This window comes from Lactuca saligna, chromosome 7, assembly GCF_052625555.1.
Source record: "Lactuca saligna cultivar CGN05327 chromosome 7, ASM5262555v1, whole genome shotgun sequence".
NCBI classification, from domain to species: Eukaryota; Viridiplantae; Streptophyta; class Magnoliopsida; order Asterales; family Asteraceae; genus Lactuca; species Lactuca saligna.
This window is the reverse complement of record NC_136423.1, coordinates 53,397,104-53,414,698: the sequence shown is the minus strand read 5'-3', so window position 1 is coordinate 53,414,698 and position 17,595 is coordinate 53,397,104. Positions and strand designations below refer to the sequence as shown.

At 36.6% G+C, this 17,595-nt stretch overlaps 1 non-coding gene across 1 annotated transcript; it reads right to left on the bottom strand.

The window, feature by feature from the left end:
* Positions 1 to 17,103: 17,103 nt before the first annotated feature.
* Positions 17,104 to 17,210, bottom strand: LOC145007685 (small nucleolar RNA R71). Its single transcript, XR_013663057.1, has one exon. It is a non-coding gene; the product is annotated as a small nucleolar RNA R71 (small nucleolar RNA).
* Between the last annotated feature and the right edge of the window lie 385 nt (positions 17,211 to 17,595).

Sequence of the window (17,595 nt, the reverse complement as noted above, 5' to 3'; positions counted from 1 at the left end):
ATGTACAAATAAATGAAAGAAAACCCTAGGCTCTGATACCATAGATGGGTTATGGAGGTTACAACACAATACACTAATGGAAAACATTCCAACAATTTAAATGATTAGGGCACATGCAACCTAATTGGATCTATGTCTTTCACATATAGGAAACATACTATGAATGGCTAATTGACAAAACGTTTCCATGAAAAATAACCCATAAGAATAAGAAACTTACATTGAAGATTGTTATTGTCAACAATATTGAATTCCTTCTTGAAAGACTCTTGGAAGCAAATGCCACAAGTTTCGCACCTCTAATGGTTCACACCCAAACCCTAGCGACCAAGGAGCTTGAAGAGAGAGAGAGAGAGAGAGAGAGAGAGAGAGAGAGGAGAAAGGTAGAATTTCGACTCTAGCTTCTCTAAGAATGCTTGGACGAAAATATGAGGATTGGGGGTCTTTATATTGTGTACCAAGAAACCCTAGATAAGTCCCAAAAAATTAAAATAACATTATCTTATTTTGGTATTTATCTAGCTTCTTATTTATCCTACAGGGACAATTCTAGATCATCTAGATATTCTAGATCCCTATCAAAACCGTCCAAGGCTTATGGACGATTCTAGAATGCCTCTTGTTCAACTATTAAATAATTACACTTTAACCCCAGTACTTTAATTTAATCCAATTAATCACAAAATTAATTCAAATTAATTTCTGATTAATTCTTAATTAGAAAATTACTATTATTAATTAATATATTATTCTTATAATATATTAACAAATCATTTATTTGATTTCTAATTAATATTGTTAAACAAGTAATAAATTAATAAACTAGTCTCTCTCTCTAAAAGTTATCCTATTGTTTGAGGGTAACCCAAAAGTATTGTGCTACTATTAATTAGAGTTTATACAAATCATAGTTATGGACTTAGACTGTGGGTATCATATTGTACTCAACGGATGACTCGCGAATTCCTTTCTCTATCGCACAAGCATAGAACCCTAATTAGAAATTAGGCCACAATTTAACCTAAAGGTCCAAAACCATAATTCTTGACTCAAGGTAAAAGGGCTCTTTTACTTTCGCCTTATTGGGCCTCCTTTCCTCCAAGGCCCAAATCCACAAAAACACAAAAATCCATCCAAGCCCACTATAGGGCCTCTAAGGCTCAATATGGCCCAAGAACCCTAAACATGGCCTTAGGCAAAAAATGACTTGCTACAATCAGGTGGGCGCAAGGCCCAACTTACTCAAGTCCAAAGGTGAACGCCAAATGAGACCAAAAACCTTTTAGGCCCACAGATTGTGTACACGCGACGTACTTTATTTTTATGCCCAACGTATGCTGGTGTTGACCAAGGGTCGAGGAGCTGACCCAGTATGCTCGACGTACACTGAAATACGCATGGCGTACTAGTCTGCCAACCCAAACTCACTTTCAAGTCTTAATCCTTTAAGTCCTAACGTTCAAAACATAGATCCAGACCCCTAAAAACGTCCTAAGCCATAAAGTTACAAACTTTATGCTTTTGCATGCAAGGATGGGGCTCAAAACATGAATCAAGTCTATAAGTAGACGTGGATGGTTCCTAACTCTTGCATGCTTCTGGCTTAACCATCAAGATCCAATTTTTATGACTTAAAGCACCTCCAAGAGCTCAAAAGGGCAGCTCATATGGTCTGAAGTTGCTCAACTCAAAGAATCAAAATTATGGGACCAAAAGATACCATTTCTACCCTAAACCTAGATCCAAGCATGCAACGATCAAGTTTTAATATTTATACCTTCAATGGGTCAAAAATAGGGCCAAACTTATGGATCTACAAGCTTTTCCCATGTCCTTGCATCTTCCCAAGCTTCCTTCTTCTTCAAAGATTCCAACGAACACAAAAAATTCTCATGAAAGCTCACAAATGCACTCAAGGTGGCTTAGGGTTCGAGATCTACACTTCCACGAAAATGGAGGCTTAAAAGGTAAGGGACTTGGGGGAATTAAGGTCCTTAATTAGGGTTCAAACCCTAAAAACTAGGGTTTGTCTCAAACTCACGTATGCCATGCATAGTCCACGTACGCCCTGCGTATGTGGTTAAGTCTGGCGACCAACTCATGGCTTGTACACTAAGTGTACCCAATGAGTATGCCCAACATACTAACCACTAGACTAATTTTGACAGAATTTATTGTATTAAGGCTTAAAAAGATAGTTACCAAAACTCAGATGATACAATTCTCCCCCACTTGAATTAGACTTTGTCCTCGAAGTACGATGCTCCAAATAACTCCGGGTAATGCTCCCTCATCTCATTTTCCGGCTCCCACGTCCACTATGAAACCTTGTGGTGCTACCATTGCACCTTAACCAACTCGAGAACATCATTCCGCAAGATTTTCGTCTTCCTATAGAGGTTCAGTACAGGTCTCTCAATGTAGTTCAGACGGTCATCCACCTGAATGTCCTATAATGGAACCACTACAGAATCATCAACCAAACATTTCTACAGCTATGAGACATGAAAGGTACTGTGAATCAGACTAAGCTCCCTCGGAAGATCCAGTCGATATGCCACCTTGCGCACCTAGGCTATAACCCTGAAAGGACCGATATACCTGGGACCCGACTTGCCCGCTTCCTGAAGCGAATGACACATTTCCAAGGTGACACCTTCATGAGAACCATATCCCTAACCTAAAACTCCAAGTCTGATCGATGCTTGTCGGCATAGCTTTTGTGCCGACTCTGAGATGTGATGTGATAATCATAATCATTCACCACATCTAACCACCAACACTACCTCATGTTAAGATTCGACTGATCCATCAAGTACCTTAGGCTCTTGTGATCCGTGCAAATAATCCAGCGGACCCCATAGAGGCAATGGCGCCAAATATTGAGGGTGAAAACCACATCCCCCAGCTCTAAATCGTGTGTCAGATAGTTCGCCCTATGAGGCTAGGGATGTCAAAAAGTCCCGTGGGGCCCCATTCCCATGGGGGCCCCATCCCGTTTGGGGGAATTTTCTTTTAAAAATTGGGTGCAGGGACGGGGGTGGTGATATGGGCTTATTTAGTCATAGAAATCATTCATTATCTTATTAATTATTGTTGATTTTATATCGTTTTATAAACAAAAGATACTTAATTAGCTTAATATTTCAATTTCATCAATTAAAGACATGCTTGGATGAAAAAGGAAGAGGATTGAGTGATTGGAAGCTTAGAGATCAAGGATTAAAGAAAGAAGCTAAATAAAAGAAGAAACTCGACGAGTTTTTGGCACAAACTTGACGAGTTTATTAGAATATTCTAGATTTAAGGATGCCTTGCCGTACACGCTGACCACGCGAATTACTAAAGAAACTCGTCGAGTTATTCTAAAAAACTTGACGAGTTGGGCCGATTTTTGGAAACTATAAATAGATAACTTATAGACCCGAAAACCTAACTTTTACTGGAGGCTAGCTGCGACTTTTGAAGATCAGAAGGGTTCTTGGAGATGCTATTTTCGATTTTTCAACATAATAGACAATTTCAAATAGAATCAAAGGCAAATAATCATTCTTATTTTCTTAATCTTTGTTTTGAACCACATTTGAATCATTAAATTTTGATTTTAGGTTATTACTTGCTTTAGATATGAGCTAAAAGCTTTTTTACTTCTGTTTGGATGAGATAATCTTATGAACATGGTTTGATTGAGTGGTTGAATTGATATTAATTTGGTTATTCATCTTGTTAAGCTTATTAAAGATCCTTATGTATTGATGATAAATATTTTTAGTTAACAAATAAGTGATTGAGTTGCATGAATATCTTCTTGATTACTTGATTCATATAGTTTTATGAATATAAGATTGTATGCCTAGAAATAGTGAATATGAAACTAGGGCTAACTATAAAATGTGTAAATCAATGTGTGAGAATGCGTGATGAACAACCATACATGAGTTGATTGAATTCAACAAATTTAATTAACTATTGTTATAAGTCTTGCTTGATACGAGCTGAACACTAGGAAACTTGTTAATTTAATCACTTGATCATTGTTTGAATTAACTTGTCTACTAAAGGATTGGTAATAATGAAAATGAACCCAATCACATTAGGAATCGGTAACCATTGACATATTAATTCATTACACTTGCCACGAAATTAACTATAGGAATAAGTGAATCGAATCTAAACAGAAGTCTCTTTTATCATTGAATCTAGTTGTCCTTTCTTATTCTTCTTAGTTGTTAATTGTCTTTGTTTGAGTTTTAAAGTGCTTGATTAAGTTTTTTTATTCTTGAAAAACTAGAGAAAAACCCTTTTTTATTTAATTGTTTTTAATTAGATAATACTAGTATTTAATTTGATTGTTACCGTTCCCTGTGTTCAATACCCTACTTGCTTAAACTAAACTACTATCGATAGGTACACTGCCTGCGTGTGTTTGTTTTCATTTGAGTTTGTTAGGATTAAAAATAGTTTGTTTTACACACATAAGGTGGGGACAAGGTTAACCCCCGTTTTAATTTTGGGGGTAGTGGTGGGGGCAGGGGTAGGCAATCCAGTTCCGAAACCCTAATGGGGACCCTCATTAATAAATTACACATATATATACATATATTAATTATATAAATATAATAAACAATAACGTGATTTTGAGCTTTGAAAATTCATCAAAAACATGTTTTTAAGTTGTTAGTATAATGTTTTAAAGATGTCATAACTTTTTTATTTTTAACATGTAAAATTCTGCTATAAATAATTATTTGTTACCTAAAAAATAGCTTCCTTTAGCATAAATAACAACTTCTTTTAGCCAAAAAAAGATAGCTTAAAATCAGGCGGGGACGGGGGTAATAAAGGGGATTCAGGGGCGGGGGCGGGGGTAGGAAGGCTGAACATTTCGGGGGCGGGGGTAGCAACGGGGGAACGTGGAAATTTCGGGGGCGGGGGTGGGGGATGCACTCCTCGTCCCGTTTGCCCACGTTGACATCCCTATATGAGGCTTCAGCTGCCTTGAGGTGTAAGAAATAACTTGTCCCCTTTGCATCAAGGCCGTGCCCGATATCGTGATAGACGCGTCATAGTAGACCACAAAATCCTCAACACCTTCTAGCAGGGTCAAAATCGGCGTATTGCATAATCTTTGTCTCAAAGTCTCAAACACTGCATGCTGCTCAGGCCCCTAACAAAAGTGGCAGTCTTCTTCGTCAACCGGGTCAAGGTAACCATTACCTTGGAGAAATCCTAAATAAATCTCCTGTAATATCCAGCTAAACTGAGGAAACTCTGAATCTTCAATGGAGACCTCGAAACTTCCAACCTCATCACGGCCTCCATTTTGGCCGGAGCGACTAGAATATCATTCTAGTTGACAAGGTGCACCAAAAACCACTCCTCGCACCACCAGAACTCGCACCTGGAGAACTTTTCATACAACATTTCCCTCTTCAGGGTCTCCAACACCTCTCGCAAGTGTTCCTCATACTGTTCCTGGGTCTTGGAATATACCAGGATGTCATCAATTAATACAATCACGGTCCTGTAACATCCCAAAAATCATGACCAAAATTTTCCTTTGTAAAGACATTAAATAAGCCATAAGTATCAAATCATTTCATTCTTAAGCAAAGGTTTATATCAAATTACAGTATCATCTCAAACCATATTCTTTTTACCAGAGTAAACATCCCAAGCTAAAACTTCTTGGTGTGTGTGCCACGCGATCATCCCAAGCTCTTCCCTCCGCTACCAGAAGTACCTAAAACCAAAACTGAAAATCGTAAGCATGAAGCTTAGTGAGTTACCCAACCTACCACATACCACATACGCATATCAACATACACATAACCACATACTCGACCCCCGCCCAACATCAGGCCCCGCCTGGTATCGAGCCTAACTCGGTATACAGATATGTCTTTCTTAGGCCCCTCCTATCTTTGGGCCTCGCTTGCTATACACATACATGCAATCAAATAACATAATAGCACATAACAAAAAATACTCTACCGTACTCCTGTACTAAGGCCTCGCCTATCTTGGGTCTTGCCCCTGGTTTGCTACTGATGAGTTATGGAACCCCGTCCACACTCCTGCTGTGAGTGAGATACCTGTCCCGGCCCGCACTCAGTTTTCCCCTATAACGGGCCTCTACTATGATAATATTGAGATATGGAACCCCATCCATACTCACCTAGTGATGAGATATGGGACCTCGCCTACACTCACCTCCTTACCAGACACATACAAGTATCACAAAGACAACAAGTATAATCTAACATGCACTTATAAATCTTCCTCAGGCCTCGCCCGACATCGGACCCTAGTCCGGAATATATTACCATATAAACATACTTCGGGGTTACCCCGACATCAGACCTTGGTTCGGATCCTATCGTACTAACACATGAAAGAATCACAAAGGCTTCTAGCATACAACATTCCTCGGGCCTCGCCCGACATCGGATCGTAACCCGGAACATATATAATAAGTGCCTAGTAACCTGCAGGTTTTTCTACGATACATAAACATAATGGGCCGACATTGTGGTCGTAGACCCATGCACACAGTCAGGAGACTCACCTCGCACTGCTAAAGACTAGCTGAACACTTCTGACTGCTAACTGACAACTCCTGAATTGTTGATCCTTCAGCTCCCCGAACTATCAATACCCAAAATAACACTTAGATCAAATACCCTCAAAAGTCAAACTAGGTTAAAGTCAACACTCTGAGTTGACCTACCAACTCGTTGAGTCCCACAATCCACACGTAACTCTGTACTTCGGTTCTACTCGCCGAGTCTTCCTTGAGCTCGTCGAGTTCACCTTCAAACACGTCGGGACCCTTGTACAATTGACTCGCCGAGTTCACCTTTGAACTCGTCGAGTCCATTTTCATAAGTTAGGGATTTTACCTTGGACTTGCCGAGTTTATTCCTTGAACTTATCGAGTACGATGATCTTCAATTCCATAATGAACCCAACTGGCTGAGTCCCCTAGCAACTCAACACACACCCGCTATCAGAAGGGTTTTGGGCAGAAAACGCCCTGACTCGCCGAGTCCTAAAAGCAACTCTTCGATTCCTCCTAAGTCCAACTCTATTTAGACGATTTTATTCGAACACAAAGCATCCAGAACCCAGATCTAACCTTCTAGGGTCGAAATAACACCCAAAGCCTCTGCCTTTACATCCATACATGGCCCTTTTTGCTCAAAAGGCCATAACAACCTCTTTAACCTTGCATAGGGAGTTCTAATGGCATAAAGCTTGCACCTTTATTCCTTAAACACCCTAAATACATCCAGATCTGAAAGGATCTTGCTTGGGAACGTCCAATTCCCAAAAGCAACCATTCTTGGACCAAAGTCTTCAAAAAGGGGAAAAGAGTAGATCTAATGAACTAATGATCAAGTTAGAGACTTGATTACAAGAAAATGATGAAATTGAGAAGCTACTTATGGATCCACAAGCCTTTCCTTGAGCCTTCAAGTTTCCTCTTCTTCTTGACTTCAAGAACACACAACACACTCAAAAATGGCTCACAAGCATCAGGGTTTCGAGATCTAGGGTTCTGGTCTTAGAGGCTGGAGGAGAGACCAAGAGTAGGGGAATAAGATCCTTAAATATGGTACCAAGTCTCGAATTTAGGGTTTTCCAAACCAGATCAATTCACCGAGTCGGTCCCCCGACTCGTCGAGTAGGTCACTTAACCCGCGGCTCAACACGTGCTCCTACTCGTCGAGTCATCCCAAGAACTCGGTGAGTCGCTTCCTGATCTTGAGGTTTTTCTATCCTTTCTAGATTTTCTGAATTCGGGGTTTTACAACTCTCCCCCACTTAAACTTGACTTCATTCTCGAAGTCCACAACGGTTAACAACCCCGCAATTTCTCCCAACATTTCTAATCGTCGCATTCCTTGCCTGCTCAACTCAATTCTTGAAAATATCATCCTAAGAACAATCTACTCACTACAACCTTTGAGTACAATACTCTTATTTAACAAGTAATCCTTCCGGTTCTTCTCGAACACTTACACTTGACATCCAAGGGGTTCACCCCCTTCACCCTGCGTCGTCACTAGCCTTCCCAAGGAGAGTTTCCATAAGCAACAAACCTTTCCTATCTCCATCAAGATCAAACCTTCTGCCAAAAATACAATCCCAGGCACCTCCGGTGTCAACCATCACACCATTACCCACTGAAAGATTCCACTTACTATGCTTCAATGCTATAAGCTCCACCCAGTGTGTGAATCAGATAATCCTTTGAGTAGAAGATTCCTTTTTGCAATGGATAAGACTTAGACAAGAGCTGTGCAATAGAACCAAATTAATCACTCTGAGATTATTTATTCCCGCCGTGAGCGACTTAGCATCTCTTGATCAACTCACTGCTCTACGCAGGAAATCCCTTATCATCACTCCTACCTGAAATCTTGCTGACCCTCATCCGCTTTCTGGGTGAACCGAGATTACCCTGGACCCAACTGATCTATCATTACCTAAAATACCGATCCCCTACCGGTTACCAAATACAAGAAAAATCTCTCAGTTGCTCTCAGTGACTTCTGAAGATACTACGACTACCTGAACTACTCTACCAACCTAGCCACTCTAGCTCTAGAAGATCTTGGATCCTCAATCCCCTACTTTACCCTAAGGTCTCTACCAGGTCCCATCTGCTGCTATAAGTACACGGGCCTCACCCACGGGTCTCACCCAAACTACACTTCGGAACGGCCTCTCCCGGTCTCACCTATCCAGGGCTATACATGCCCATGTTGGGTTTTGAGCATTCTAACACTCCTATGGTCTACATGCAACCCTAAATACCTTGGATCTATGTTTTCTCTATTATACATGCAAATATGAATATTCCAAGGTATTACCCTAACTAGCATACAAACTTTGATACTTGGGTAATAAAATAGATAAAATACATACCTTGTTGATGTAGCTTGACTCCGTGAAGCTCGAAAGCCTAGTGCCCCAAGTGTGACACCTCAAATGGTTCACACAACATCACCAAGACATGGAATAACCATGAGAAGAAGATATGAGACTTGGAAATCAGCTTGCACTCCATCTTATGCACTAGTTCCAATTTCTCCAACCAATGGGGTCTTTATATAATGTGCACATTAGGTTACACCATGTAACCCATGACTTTACCCATTCCTTATGCTTTATGGGTTTTAACCTCCATGGAGTATCCATGGGTCACCACATGGGTTAAACCCAACATAAGGAATCATGGATCATAAGCCCACTTATATAAGAATGAATGATTTACACAATCAATCCCCATATATTTAATTAGTCTCTTTTGATCACTATATTAAGTCCAAATTAATTCTAGATCAATACTAATTAAATAACATAATCTCATATTAATATATTAGAACTTATAATATATTAATATGTAACAAATATCTTCTTCTCATAAAAGGTTTATCCAAGTGTTCTGATGCCATGCAACCCAAATGGACCATGACAGGTCGGGTCAAGTCTTACCAATTATAGTTATGGACTTAGATATTAATCCAACAATCTCCCACTTGGGTAAGTCTAAAACTATTATTGCAAGTATGACTTCATAACCCGACTAGCAATCATAGTTATCAAAACTCTTGATCTCGTCAATGACTTGTCCATTAGATAAAGGATCATATATTCATCCATTCTAGATATCATATGGACTGAGACATGGATTATAAATCATTCTCTCTATCCATTTTTTGTTTCCTGATTTCCGATTCATAATGACTGACTGATTGAACATATCAAATCAGTCCTGGCTTGGCCAAGAACTCACATGTGTCATCATTAAAATATCAAGGGGCCCACAGATATCGCTTTTATCCTAAAGGTAAAAGGAATGGATAAACTTCAACTCATATGGCTTGTTCTACTACTTGTTGAATCGTACACAAAGGCACATTTTATAACATAAAGTTACTAATGAGTTTTTGTGCTATCAATGTATAACCAACTCATAGTAACAACTCATATCTCTAGGTTTTGAAGAATATAAGATATTATCGTCTCATGATCACTCGTGATAAAATCCATGAAGTGATTCAAATAAGCGTGGGTTGAATCCAATACTCAGAACTTATAAGCACTCATGAGTGTTGTAGCACCTCTTTGCTATGTCCAACATCTTAGACATCTACAAGCCAACTCATGAGAGTCTTGATTCATATCTACTTCCAACATATGACCAATTGTGAATGGTTTAAATAACTTAGTCATTCGGAAAGAATAACCTCGTTATTCTGGAAGTCAAAACATGCAAAGTGAAACACAAGAATAATCGAATCCAATATGGTATCAGAACTTATGAATATAATTAGAACAAATTTTATTTATCACTATATTGATTACACATTATTCATTGTATACTGTCTCAAATTATCAACTTTATACTTGAAATAAAACAATAGTTGTCTCGTGCTCCAAGCATGTACACTATGTTTTCTGAACACTAGTCATGCCATACACCAAGTATGCACACTATGTTTTACTTTGTGAAATAGATCGATTGAACATAGTTCTAACGATTCTCATTTCACAATCCTAAATCCTTACCGTAAAGGAAAGAATTCCAAATTCCGACCATTTACCGAAATCTATTAGATTTTAAACTTATATGCATTGATCCTCTTGTAATGATTATGCACAAAGTCACAAAGACTTGTCAACCGTCATTACAAAGTATTCCAATTGAGATCATTCCATGGAAACGAAGTCTCAAATTCAAAGTACACTACTTTGAACATCCTTCTTACATTAAGTTTTCTAATCTTACACAGATTGACTATCACTTCTGGACAAGAGTTGCCTCCTTTCAGAATATATCAATATTATCCTTCCAAAATTAACACTATACTTCCAACTATCCCTGAGCAACCAATCTTTGGTAAACCTTAGATTGTCCTCGAAAATTGCTTAATCATTTTATTCATATCCAATTCTAGACTTTTTCCCCTCTTAATGCCCTGAGCATTTGGAAAATTTAGAAAAGGATGAGTATTATAGCACATGCAATCGATCCTATATCCGAAGCATATGGGACACGATTCATGATGTCTCACATAAAGACATGATACTAGACCAGTCTTTTGCTATAATTTTTATATTTCTATTTGCCATGTTCTCATAATTCAGATTATGAAAAGGGATACTATAATCATAATCGAATTGTAGAACGCAAATAATGTACCCATATATAGAATTTCCTTATGTAAAGCCATTCCAACATAAAATTCAAAATTCATATATATATATATATATATATATATATATATATATATATATATATCCTTGACTAAAGATGATTAAAACCACAATCTAAGTTTTTAGACTTAAAATGAAGTATAATTTCATTTCCTTTAATTATAGCAAAACAACTTTTCCCAATTGAACTTTTGTTTTTTTATAATTAACATTGCTAACTTGCAACACTTATCATAATTATCATGCTCCCACTAACATGATAATTGTTAGCAAAACACTTATGCTCCCACTAGCTTTGACATGTACTCAAAAATTAGTTGGACTTCTAGAAATCAAGACTTTATTGACTTTCTTACCAAATTTTAGATTTATGATACGAGATGCTTTGATAAAATTTTATCAAAATCATACACCTTTCCTTAGATAGCACACATGTATATCTAAACAATTTCAGAACTATGAAAAGGAATGTCGTAATCATAGTCTCAATTGTTTAGACATTTGCCATTTCTCATAAGTCCATGTTAGTGTGATAGTTAACCACGCACACTCCACTAACGACTTTGAGAATGCAAAGATCACAATTGCTATCTTACTTAAAATCTACTTGGTGAAAGTGTTTCCTAACCATCATTTTCATGAATCGGAGAGAAACCTTATGACCCTTAGATTTTAAGGTGTATGTGGTCTTAATCACAAGATTAGGCTAGTGACAAATCCAAATTCATATGGATTAAACTTGTGCAATCTTAACTTATTGCGACATGGCAGTACATGGGCTTGCCATTGCTTCCAAGTTGTTTATGCAACCAATTGAGAACTCTCAGAACTCATATGCAAAGACAAATTTAATTGGAATGGGCACGGAAATAGAAATATGTCAACACGATAGGTTATAAACCTCATGTCGTGTGCTAGTGATGAAATACATGTTTTATTCTTGATTAGTTCTTGAAACTATTTCAGGATCTTTTAGACTCACACTGTCCTCTTGACCTCTTTCTTGCCAAATATTCAAGAGATCATGAATATTCTTTAGCAAGCCAAACACTTCACACAATTGGCCTTAGTTGGTCTTTCTTTTATCCAAAACATCACAACTTACAAATTTCAAATGTACAAGAGTAGGACACTTTTTACTCTTACATTTGACAAGTGTTAATAAACCTTCTTTAAGATCTTTCACTCAAATTAGAATCTTGGAGTATGACTCTAAGACTTGTTTTGGAACGAAGTATGACTCATCTTCTTGATTTAACCATTTCAACAATTCATGACTCCTCTTCTTATCCATAAGAATGCACTAAGATTTCCTTAGAATACCAATTGTGATATGGTTCTTTAATCATTAAGATGATCACAAACCATGATACTAAAATACTCTCCTATCTTTTCAGATTTGAGAAACTATTATCTTTTTGCCTAATTTGATTCTTCTCATCCGTTCTGCCATGCATTGAAGCTTTTCCAATGTTTTAGAATTATACTTAAACTTGTAACTATAACCATATTTATTAACTTTAGTAAATCATGTCGAATGATCTTAACGATCTTTTGTGGTGGACTTGATCAGTGCACAAGAATGTATACTCGATCCCTTAGTCCTTCACTTTGACTCACATATACATGTGAATAAGGAATTAGTCTTATTTTTCCAAAGATGAAAATTCTCATTCATCATACTATACAACTTTCATGATTCCAAGTTTTAGCCCAATAGAAACTTGGATGATGAGAATCTTTCCTTATTTGGTAAATTAGACATTACCACAAATGAAATAAACAAATCCATTTCCCAATATTGCTATCAATGGAATCATATAAGCAACAATTTTTCACATATGTCATTTTAAGGATACTTAGAATAAATAAAATAAAAAATTTTATTTTAAAACTTTGTGGAAAAACTTATCCTTACAGTGCAAAAGCATGTGAAAAAACTTGTTGTTATCTATTCCTAAGCAATATACATAACTCCTAAGCAACAACTCAAAATTTTGATCACCGAACCATGTGATCTTAATCAATCTTCGCGATCAGAATCAACATATACTTCCTTTATGTTTCTTCACTTTTCTTTGATTCTTAAAACATAAACATGTGACCTAGTCACATCATGTAATAAGAATATCAAAATAGAAACTTAATAGAGTTAGATAGTGGACTTTACCTGAAGTAGAGTCAAACTTCTTGACTTGATCAACCTTATGATCTTGCAGGTAATTAGGCATCTTCGCAATCAATGCCCCATCCTTTGGCAAGAGAAACAAATGGACTCTTTGGGAATGGTACATGGGACTATCGCAAACTTAGCCTTTCTCTTTACCATTTGCTCAACCGAGTTGACTATGGCCAATCCATTTCTATTGGGAAGAGAAAGCATTTTCTAGATATCCAATGTTACCATTGTCAATGTCCATTGGGAAGTTGATCTCCTAATCAAATTTGCTTTACTAGTCCTCAAATTATTGTTGATTCAGCAACACCAAGCAAATATATAAGATCATTAAGGGTCATGTCATAGTCTGTTTCATAGTAGTCCTAAATGAACTCACTATGTGACTTAGAAAGTGATTGAACATCCAAATTTCTAAAGACTTTGAAACCCAACTCTCCCAGTTTGTCAATATAAAAGACTTATAGTGTAAAAGAGGATGTTGGATGTCTCAATCACAATATGTTTTAAAAGTGTGAATCATAAACATAAAATTTCTAGCTCATTAACAGGGAGTGGTTTAACTTCCAGCATTATCGAGTTAAGGGGATGAAACATCAAGCCTTATTAGAATTTTTCTTGAAAGGACCGGACAATCTTATTTTGAAGATATGAACAATGTCACATTATTATTGTGAGTTAGTGACTCAATGACATCTCAACAGTTGGTCTTGCTAATAAGATGCTTAACGAGATTTTGACACATTCATCAGAATGCTTCTACGGACATTTTTAGTGACAAAGTTTCAGTCTAGAATCAAGGATTCACCATCAATTCATTTGAGATGGTACAAGACAAAATAAAATAAAATAAAATAAACAGTCAATAAGGAAATAGTCAAAATGAGAGAATCTTGCATCTTTTTCAGAAAGATCTTAAAGTCAAAAGGAGGAACATGATCTTTGTAACAACGAGTTAAAAGGGTCTAATCTTTGTAACCTTCGTGTTATGAAAATCAACAGGAAGATACTTGAAGGAGCAATAGATTATGAACCATGAGATGGAAGACAAGAATAATTGTCTTGACAATGAGCTCTTTCATCCAGGACGGAGGATAGTGAGATAGTGAGTGGAGTCTACGGAAATTAGAGGTGCTCCAATTAGTTTCATCATCTAACTCCGTAGCAACAAGTGATTGGTTAAGAGGATGCAAGGATAGAATTCATAACATTTTGTCTGAGCGCAGTTCTTCCTTATCTTGTGTCGACAATAAGATGCTTAGCGTAGAACTCAACAAACATCACTTTCTGATTGAAAGAATACAACCATTGAAGAAGATACAGAGTCATCGAAATTGGTTTAAATGACCAAGCTTAATGATAAGATCTGATATTTCCATATTTATACATACGTTTAAGCAATATTTGAATACATTTTTATACATATTTTGGTTGTTTTCATGGAATAATGGTACTTATAAGATTAAATTGTATTTTTTTAGCCAATATAACTCATTTTGGAAAATAAAGACTAAAAGTGGAAAAAGAAGAAACTTTAGAGGCTTGGAATATTAAAGAGAAGAAAACCCATGAAAACAGTTGTATCCACATCGTGGATATCATTTACACAACGTGGCAAGGAAAATTCTGGAAGATGTGTATGCGCAAAGTCGAAATCCTTTCCCGATAAGGATTCCTCTAAGTCCACAACGTTGAATGTAATTTCATGACAACTATATATATATATATATATATATATATATATATATATATATATATATATATATATATATATATATATATATATATATATATATCTTTAACACTTACGGGTTTGGAGGTTGGTGTTTGGGAGAATAGAGTTCCAGAAGTCGTTTTTTCAGAGGATTACAAGCTAGGAAACCCAGAATTTCAACCAAGGAAGAAGAAGGAGATCATAGTTTATTCTTTGTTTGATATATTACTATGTATTCACCTATGAAGTTTGTTAGTGTGATTGTTTTGATGAGTAGCTAAATCTAGCTGCTTTTGTTAGCTAGATGAAGCTGGAACTCATGACTTGTTTATATTAATTTAGACTTTTCTAGTTGGTTGATGTCTTGTGTTTGATTGTTTATACCTAACATGTTTAATTTGATACGTAATTGCTTTAATTCATATTTTGTGTAGTTAGTGACCATTAATCTGCATGAATTTGACTACCTAGTAATTTAGTGAACATTAGATTATTAGAGCTAAGATTAAACCAATTTTAGATAAGCAGTTGAAGTATTGAATTTGGTTGTGTTGGAGAACTCATATTGTGAGCACAATTGTGTTTGTTAACTCAATATTACATACCTCCAATCCTATCTAATAATTGATTATTTTTTAAATTATATATAACCATGCATAGTTGTACATGAATTAAATGAATATTGGTAAATTTGGAATTGAATTGCTAATAATACTTTAATTGGTAACCAACGAGAATTGTCATAATTAATATTTAAACAATTAAGGGAAAGTGGATTCAAACTAACAAAAGTGTTTTTATAATTTGATTGAATAGGTATTGATAAATTAAGTTCATCTAAACTTGAAAAATTAGATAAAAACCCCATTTTACTTTTATTAGAATTTTAGATTAATTTAATAGTACGTAGATTAAATAATGGATTCCGTTTCCTGTGTTCACTACCCAACTTTTGTACTATACTATTTGCGATAGGTACACTGCCCTGAGTCGAATAACTAGTGGGAGAGTAGGTAAAATTAGGTGTAGCTATTTGAACACATCAAGTTTTTGGTGCCGTAGCCGGGGAACAACTTATTTGATTGTTAATTTATTTGCTTTGAGTTAATCGACCCTTTTTGTGGGGTAAAACCTGCAAAACGTTAATTTTTTCATTAATTTTTGTTTCAAGTCTGAGACCACGACGTGGACCTTAAGTACACGACGTGGGTTCAGTTAGGAAAGTGTTTTTAGTATTTTTAATTTTTAGTTTTTGTTCAGCTTTATGTTTTTGTTTTTGTTTTTGTTTTTGTTTATTTTGCAGTAGTTCATGACCAGAGGTTCCAACAAACCTTTGGAAGCACCACTTGAAGATCCAGAGTCGACCCTTCACAAAAAGACGGATAAAAACATGAAAGAAGACCAACCACCAAAGAGCTCACCATTTAAAGACTTTAAATTAGTATTTGGAAAGAAGAAATGGAAGAAAGTGGGAGAGTCAAGTACATCTTCGAAGGACTAAAGTAAGATTAAAGATCTTCATCAAATAACTAGTAATACGGGTTCGAACCCGAATTCGAATTAGAGAAAAGTGAACCCGGAGATGAGCCAAAAAAACGAAATGGAAAATATTGAGGATATGTCCATGGGAGCACACAAAAAGTAGATAAAAGACGATGTTGGTCCTTGTTTAGTACAACCTATGATTCCCGCCACTGCAACATTCTTGTTGAAAGGGCACATCCTTACTGCACTTAAGGATGTACCATTTTCTAGGAAGGATCATGAGGATGCTTACAGGCATTTAGATGAAGTCAACGACATTGCCAATTATTTCAATATCCCAAATGTTCCAATAGAGATTGGGTTGTTAAGGATGTTTCCCTTTACTTTTAAGGGAGATGCAAGAAACTGGTTGAAAGCACTTCCACCCATTGCAATTACTTCTTGGGCATAGATGCGTGAGCAATTCTTGGAACAATTCTGCCCACCATCAAAATAATCTAAACTCAAGAAGGCAATAGCTAACTTTGAGCAAAATCCGGGTGAATCACTTTATGAGGCATGTGAGTGTTATAAAGGGTTACTAAGAAATTGCCCTCAAAATGACCTTAAAATACAACAAGAGGTGTCTTTCTTTTATGACGGGGTGAATGTCATGACAAGGAAACTCCTTGATTCTCAAGGACCACTTACTAAGAAAAATCTGGGTGAAGTAAAGGATTTGATTGAAGAGTTCTCAAAGCATTCTCGTGAATACCATAATCCAAGACATGATGGAGCTAAATGAATTGGGGGAGGAAATTCTGAAGCCATGGCTACTGTACTAGCTATGCTTGATACCATGGATCGAAGAATGACCAAGATAGACCAATCGATTCATGGAATTAGAGTTGGTTTTGAAAGGTGCAATGGTCCACACTTAAAAAAATATTGCCACTTGGATGAACATGGAAATAAAAAGGTGCAAGTTTGCTACTCAAGTGGGGATAAGTAT